This window comes from Taeniopygia guttata, chromosome 1A, assembly GCF_048771995.1.
Source record: "Taeniopygia guttata chromosome 1A, bTaeGut7.mat, whole genome shotgun sequence".
In the NCBI taxonomy this organism is placed as follows: domain Eukaryota; kingdom Metazoa; phylum Chordata; class Aves; order Passeriformes; family Estrildidae; genus Taeniopygia; species Taeniopygia guttata.
The window spans coordinates 60,399,078-60,407,283 of record NC_133025.1 but is presented as its reverse complement, the minus strand read 5'-3'; the positions used below and the strand labels follow the sequence as shown (position 1 = coordinate 60,407,283).

General features: G+C 45.1%; 1 long non-coding RNA gene across 1 annotated transcript; it reads right to left on the bottom strand.

The window, feature by feature from the left end:
* Positions 1 to 678: 678 nt before the first annotated feature.
* Positions 679 to 1,364, bottom strand: LOC140682234 (uncharacterized). Its single transcript, XR_012053622.1, has 2 exons — positions 1,232 to 1,364; positions 679 to 819 (listed from the first exon to the last, which is right to left on the bottom strand). It is a non-coding gene; the product is annotated as an uncharacterized lncRNA (long non-coding RNA).
* Between the last annotated feature and the right edge of the window lie 6,842 nt (positions 1,365 to 8,206).

The following is an 8,206-nucleotide window of genomic DNA, read 5'->3' as shown; positions in this document are numbered from 1 at the left end:
CGTGCCAGGCACAAGGGAGTCAGCTCTGCGGCTGCCTCCACAGCCCCGATACCTGGGGCGTGCAACAGAGCCTTTGTCACCATCTTCACCACAGCTGGGCACCAAAATGCTGCGCTTGTGGGGTTATGGAAGGAGGAAATCAATCTTGGAAACAGCCTCCGACCGTGCAACCCTCCATTCCATTTTGCAGGATAGTTCTTTGGAGAGCAGCTGCTTTGGGTGGGATAGAGATGTAGGTCTATGGGTTTTCCTTTTACATTGCAATTTTTTCTATCACCTCATGATCAATATTTAGTGTAATAAAATATCAATTAATATATTCTTTTTCCTGAAGAATATTTTACAAACTTCAACACACATGGTATTGACTTTTCCAATCAGTTGAAGCTGCCTAGGTGCTTTAAAAGTACATCAGGAAAGCAATGATAGCATAAGCAAAATGAATAGTAAGTGAGAGGGACAACTATGACTTTCTTTCAGTAACTATGTAATCCCTTTTCTCTTACAGTAACATATTTTCCACAAAGAAGATTCTTCAAGGTTGAATCTTGTACAGTCTCCTCCCCGTCTCCACCCTCCCCCCCCCCCCACCACCCCCCCTCCAGTGCAGGGCAAATCAAATGCTTGACAACGTTTTTTGTTACGAAAGCACATGAAAAAAAATTTTGAATATACCAATAACAGAAAAAGTCTATATATTTTTATTGCAAGAAGGAGATTTCATTGGCTGAATGAAATGGCGAGATGTGACGCAAAAGGACACTTGGACGGTGGAAATGCTGATGTATGCCAAAGCAGGCGCACCAAGAAATGCTGTTGCTATGAGAGAAACAGAGGGAGAGGGAGGGAGGGAGAGACCGTGAGAGAGCAACTTGTGGAGGCCTTAGTTTTCCTTTTTGGCTTATAGCAGAGAGACTGCAATGTCTCCCGTTTCTAGCAGGGAGGGTTTAGGAGCTTCCAGTGGGTATTTTCATGAGACTGAGCATTTAGTGCAGAGGAGGGAGACGAGAGAGATGCAGGTCACCTTAGAGCACAAAAGCAATTGGAAAGTAGGAGGCTGTATGTACTGAGCCAATGATCTGTGCTATGATAGATATACAAATTAGTACGGCAGATGAAGCAGCTTAGCTCATTATCCACCTGATGGTACTGAGACTTACAATTCAAAATGACAGAATTAAAATGCAGGCACACACAGACACACACAGACATATATTTATAATGACCCCACCTTTTCATCTTATGAATTATCCAGCTGGGATACCGACGTCTCTTGTGTAATATTCTTAAAGAGCTGCAATAAATTCACCTTGTGAGTCCATGAGCCAGAAAAGGGGGAAAATAATTTGCAGGAAATTTTTTTTGTCTATCTTCTTCAGCAAGGGGGAAAAAAGTTTGTGCTATGAACTTAGCCTAGCAGCTTCTGGAACGTGAGCCAAAAGGGGCAGGAAGTTGTTTTACAATAGCGTTACAGTGATCTGCCACAAATGGAAAAAGCCAAATGTTGGACTCGGCAAGGAGAAAAAACATCCTTCTCCCCCTCGCTTCCCTCCTCTTGCCCCTTAAGAGAGAAAGAGGGAAAGGAACGCTGAGCTAGAAGTTCTTTTTTAATTACTTATTGTGAGTAATTGAAAGATTATCTTACTTGCATATTCCATGGCAAGCAGAAGGGAAAGAAGTATCAAAGGGACGTTTAAAAAAATGCACTTGGTAACTAGCAACGGGACTTTTGGCACAATTCCTTGAGTTTGCTTGAGGTTATGGAGGGGGATGGGGAGAAGAAAAGCAAGTCGATGCAGCACGTTTTCTGTAAAGAAGGGGAGGGTGTTTGGAGGCAAAACTATATAATTTTTTCTTTTTTTTTTTTTTTTAAGGAAATGTATGTTGATCTTCTGAAGCTGAATCCTCAGGCATTTGTGGCCCGTCTTTGCAGCCTGGTATGTTTTTTGTGAGTGTGTGCGAGCGCTCTCAATCAAACAGCAATCATGGCAGCTGTTTTTCTTCCAGCACAGCAGTTGAGCTGTCTCGCCCAAATGCTTATCAGCTTTTGACTCGTTGCCAAGAGAGTTATAAGGGCCAAGCAGCCTGAGCTTGGCTGTGCAGCTGGTTTGGAAGTAAGGGCATGAGAAAACAAAATCGCAAAGTTTTTCTGTCACATACAGTATTTACTTTTCAAATGGCCATTTTCAGCTCGGTAGGTTGGGGTTGGTTTTGTGCGTGTGCGCTGTAGTTCGTGGTCTTTGCGGACTGCTGTGTTACGCAGAGCGGTGTAGGTGTGTGACTGCAGAGAGGAGCCTCTTCTCTCCGTTTAATCCCGGGAGATATTTCCGTAGAAACCACCCCCCCACACACACACACCCCCACCTCCCCCAATTAAAAGCTTCATTAGCCGCACTGCCCTGTCAAGCATATTGCCATAGCGTGGGTGCATTTACATTCCAGCGCAGCGCCTTCCCTCCCATCGCTGCCTCTCTGCCGGGTCCCCTCCCGGCGGCGCCGTCCCCATCGCAGCCCCCGGCCCGCGGGGGTACCCGGCGGGGGTCGCAGCAGAGCCGGGCTCGGTGTGTCCGTGTGCCCATGGCTGCGGGGGATGGAAAGGAGCCTGTCCGCGCAGGGCCGTGCCGCTTTCATCATCAGCTCCAGCCCGCTGCGTTTCGCTGGCTCACGTCGTCCTCCTCCTCCTCCGCCTGACTGCTCCAGTCGCTCACAAGAAGGAGGCTGGACTCTGGAAAGGCGGCTGCTGCTTGCATTCTTGCTGCAAGGGCCTCCCCTTCAGACGGCCTTTGCCAGAGCAGAACTTTTAAAAATGCTGCAAATAGGCTCTTCTTTTTCTTCTGCTTGCCTGAGCCCTCCTCTCCCAGCGCTCCCGAGCGGGGCTGGTTCTCGCCTCTCCTGCGCTGTACATCCCAATGCACAGGGCGAAGCGCCGAGGGCTCGGCTCTCTGCTCATCCCTTTCCCTCACTCCCTTTCCCCTCTGTTAAGGAAATGGATTCCTTTGCCTGAGCAGTGACTCGGGCTTTGCAGGTTTGTGTGCTCTGAGGATGAGGGCTTTTGCTGGTGATTTTCCTCCCCGGAGACCCAGTGCACAGTGCTGCTCAGGGAACGAGCCTCTTGCTTTCTCTGCCTTTCTCTTTCGTAGAAATATATTTTTAATGGCTGTAGGTATCTGCACCATGTGAAATAGGGCGTGTAATATCCCTCCAAACCCCTTGTAATTGGACCGTGGCTGCAAAGGAAACATGGGGGGGGGATGTCTGAGGGGGACAGGGGGTGCACAGGTTGTTCCTTCCTTACAGACCTTCCCCCATCCTCCCCCTCCCCTTTTCTCTGCTGAGGAGGGAAAAGGGGATGTGCAGTAAAATGCCGTCTCTGGGACAGGTGCCAGCTCCCAGACAAAAGAAGTAAAATAGGCGGTAAAGAGGGAGGGGGGGGTGGGGAGGGGGGGAAATTAATAGGCAACAAAAATAGGAATCGAAAATCTCCGAGAGGCTGGGCTGGCGAAAGGGCTGGTGCCCGACCGGCCTTTTTGCTGAATATTTTCTGTGCGATGGGTGGGAAGGAGAAAGTTGCGGCACACTTTTTATTCCTGTCTCCTCTGCAGACGCTTGGGAGCGTGAAGGGAGGATGCCTTTTTTTCTTTTTTTTTTTTCCCTTTTTTTTCTCCCCCCCCCACCCCCCCGTTCTTCTTTTCCCTCCTTTCTACTGAATTATTCATATTGTCAGTGGTGAAGCCAGGACTATTAGCATGCATCAGACATGCTGTTTGTCTGTTTGCTAACATTCTTCATTCAGGACTTGTTAACTACCAGACAAGCTTAACACGCTTCTCTTTTTTCCCCTCCTCTCCTCTTTCCCTCCGTCTCTCCCCCCTCGCTCCCTCCCCTCTCTTCTCCCTTCCTTTCTGCCTGCTCTGCTCCCTTCCCTTCGCCGCCGTCCCTGCCAGCCCTCGCAGCCGCCCATTGTTGCCGCGGGGCCGGTGCGGGCGCGGGGCGAGGCCGCCTCCCGGGCCTGCCCGGCCGCGCCGATGCGCCGCCTCGCCGGGAGCCTCCCGCCCGCCTTCCTGGGGACTGCGGAGCTGCGAGGGGAACACCCAGCGCCGCGGCCGCCGCCGGCCCTGACAGGGTAAGCTGCTCCCCGCCGGAGCGCGGAGGATGCCGAGTGGGAAAATCAAGTTTCGGGAACTACGTGGGGATCGGCACATTGGCTCGCGTCTGCCTGATAATCTGTGATTAACCAGGAGTGCGTTATCAGCCCGGCGAGGTCCAGGCTCTTGGGGAAGGATCGCTTTGCTGGCTATTAAGGATGTGATAGACTAATATTTGCTATTGTTGCTGTTTTTTAGGTTTTCTTCTCCCTCTCTATCGAGTCTGCCCCTCCCTTCGCTAGCCTGTTTAAAACCAGCAAGCTTCATTTTCTTAGCAGACAAAGGTCGATCACAGCTTTTATTTCTGAATGCAAATGTTCTAGGACTTGTGCCAGTCCTGCCTTCATTGAGCACAATATAACTGCTTTCCTGAATGGCGTTTCCCCCTTCCCTTCTGAAAAATAAAAATAGAGGGGAGTTTAAGAGAAGAAACAAAGTTGGGCGGTGCAAGTTTTTTACATTTATTTAATATTTCAGTCTGTGTGAAGCATTATTAAGCATCCCTGTGCAGAGCAGCTGTAAGGTAGCCACCAGGCAGTGCATGGGGTTTATTTGAAGGGACACATACGAGAGAAGGGACCTGGTGGCATTGCTCAACTCCTAGCCTTGCAGGTAACTATCTGATGCTCTTCGGTGATTGTATCTCATCGCAATTACATTACCTGGTTTTCTTAGCAACGTGAATTTGAACGTAAATATTTTCATCATTCATGTTTAAATTTTTTGATTCTTGGAATTGTTCAGGATTAGTTTCTAATTACTATTTTTATAATATATTTTAAAAATACTGTTTTTCAAGGCCTTTAAAGGCCCATAAGTGCCAAAAGTGTATTTTCTTTTTATCTTTTACATATGCGACTGGCACATGCTCATGCACACTTCCACTCTCTTTCTCTTCGGGTGTTAACGAAGGAATTTATTTTAAGTAGAATACTTAAATATTAGAGTAATGCCACTTATAGACCAAAGAAGTATGTGGATAGAGATGTTCCGAGTTAGGCGCAATTTGATAGTTAAATGCTTAGGATTTATTATTACTGTGAAATTGCCAGACTTACAATAATAGGTATTTTCAATTCTTTATATAGAAAAATCTATGTGGAAATTAAAGTATCTGAAAATTAATATATTTTAGGACACTTTATGAGGAAAATAGTCCTTTCATATGTATTTCTAAACCAAAATGCTTTTTCTGCACATTGGAAAAAATGAGAGGCTTGTGTAAAATATTTTAATATTTTCCTGTTAATTTTATTTATGTCTAAGATTTAAAGTAAATAACAGACCAAATACAAATAATTTCAGTTGTTTTCTCTGCAAAAAAAACAAACAAAAAACCACCAACTAAATACCTCCCCCCCCCCCCAAAAAAAAAAAACCCCAAATAATTTGAAAATACCTAGTGACTTTTACAAAAATAATTTTAAATTCAGGCCATTGACAGCATTGTATCAAAACCATCTCTGTATTGGCATTGCATTAGAAGTGTTTATGGCAACATAAACTGAAATACAACTCATAACTGTAAGTAGTAAAACAGTATTTATTGGCTGACCATGCTCAAAGGAACTAGAGAATATTTTAGTGAACTGTGTAGATTAAGAAAGGAATTTAGGAGCATATGGCTTGGTGATAGCTAAAATTAATTTCTTCAAAGTAGTTTTTAGAGGCCTCTAGCAGCTACATGGTACAATGCAAATAAAATATTAGTTGAGGGTTCACAAGCTGCTGAACACTTCTCACTGAGAAATTTCAGAGTACTTGACAATATTGCTCCTAATGATACTATTTATCTAAAGAAGGCTTTTTTTTTATTCTTAGGTTGTAATACTTGGGGCTGTTTTGTTGATGAGGACTAGCATAAAAGAATATAAAATTGTTTCTCAGGTATTAGTTCATTATTTTACGGAGGCTTGCTAGAAATTACCTGTGCAAGTAAAAGAAGCAGAATTGCTTGGTTTATTTCACAGTGAGGGTTTCTATAAGTATGCTGAACATAGTAGTGTATAAAGACCACGTGCATGTTAATTGAAGAGGGATTAAAATCTGTTCATTAGATAGGCAATTTCCGGGCTTTAAATTTAAAATTATTTTTAGTCTGTAACTTGAAATATAATTGCTGATAGAACTATTCAGCCCCTCAGATGAATGTCTTCAGAAATTATGCATGTGAGCTGGAGCATTTACATTTTGAAAGTGTTTTGTGTTGGAGTGCCAAGATTCTCGTACAAAATGTTCGGTGCATGTAATGAAAAATGAAAAGCATAGACAATACTTTGCCTAATTAAAAGATTTATTTTATAGCTGGCTAGGATGAAATTTGGCATATTTTCAGATAATAATTATTAAGTTTTTCATATTTTCAGGTAGTGATTGCGTGAAACAGAATTTAAATAATCTATGATAGAGCAAGTTGAAGGCAAAATGCGATTTTGTCCTCTGAAAAAAAAAAAAGTAAGGAGTTGCTGGTAAATGAACTGTCTCTTGTTAACCTCCCACCTATCTTGTCTGAAAATCTGGCTTTTAACTACTATTATGGAGAAGGAGGAGAGCCCAAGGGTAAGGTCCATGTGTTCTGGGCCTGAGAGGAGTGCAGAGTGCTGAGCAGAGCCGTGCTCCATGCATGGCACAGCAGTGATCCCACAGGAGCAGGATCTGCAGGCAGGCGGGCTACCATGGGATCCTTACTGCCAGAGATAGCAAGTGGGCCATCTGGCTAAACTTTTTAAAATTAATTGTAATTTCGTCTGGATGAATGTTACCAGGTTTGGATCAGGGTAAGAGAGATTTTATTGTGGGTAAAGGAGAGGGAAAATGGAGGAGGAGGTGGAGAAGAGAAAGGGAAAGAGAATGGAGCGGGAGTTAGCTCTTCAAGATGTGAGTGCAGTCCGGGATTCTCGTCTTTGTTGAATATGTAAGATGAGTAGGACTGTGAGGCTGAATTGTGTTTTGTGTGGCTCTATGGGTACAGCACTGTCTTCTCATAGTATATGCCAAGTATTCATAAACCTTCGCTAGCAGCTAAGGAGAAATAAAAGGAGTGGAAGGAATGCCTTTTTTCATCCAGTTTTCTTCAGGGAAAGAAAAACTGATTTTGGTTTTTTTTTTTGGTTGTGGAGGGGTTGTAATTCACATCCACTCAGTGCTTCATCAGCTCCCCTGTGAGCAGAATGGGTTCTGTGCTGCACTCGGCCTCCATCCGTGTGCCACATGTTCCATAAACCTTGGCAGGGCCTTGGTGCTGAGAGTCTGCCGTGCACATGGGTGCTCAGGGCAGGGCCAGGCCCGTGATGGTGACACTTTCCCTCAGGAAAATGGAAATGCGCTCTAATTAGGCATTTTTCCTGCTAACTGCATCAGTCCCTCGCAGCTTGAAGCAGGTGCCGGTAATCAGCCCTCCCTCCTCCCCCTGCAGTGGTGGTGCTTGTGCAGGTCTGAGATGCACAACAAAGCCACACTGCCACAGTTCTAATGCTGGTTTATGGCGTCTGTACCTGTCCGGGAAGGGAAGAAAAATAATTTAGAAATATGATTGCATGTGTTTTGTTTCTCAAATTTAAGACATGCTGTGGAGCATGTTCCTTCATAGCTGCATGCGTGTTTGTGCGGTGTGTGCTCACCCAGCACGTTTGATTGTCGCAGAGATAAGTGTTCATTTTGAATAAGTGTGCGTGCAGCCAGACTCACATTTGCAGCCAGAAGACAAAAAGTTGGAATCCCTGTAGCCAGCACAATAGATGTTCCCCAGCAGTGATCCCAGTAGATAGAAAATGGACGGGTAGGTGTTTGGAGTGCACACGCACTTCTGCAAGTCCTGAGTTTATCTGCTGTAAGCTGTACCGGGCTGTGCAGATCTGTACTTGTTCATGCATCTGACTCCATACCCGAGCCACAATACATTGAATTCTGTTGAGCTGAGTTTGATGGGCTTTGGAGCAATCCCCCTCCGCCAGATATTCACGAACATAGTCTGTGTGCACATTTGTGGAATCACTAATAATTCTGGCCTGTAACTTCTCACTAGAGAGCAAACCAGCCTGTGATTCTCTTAGGAATGGTGC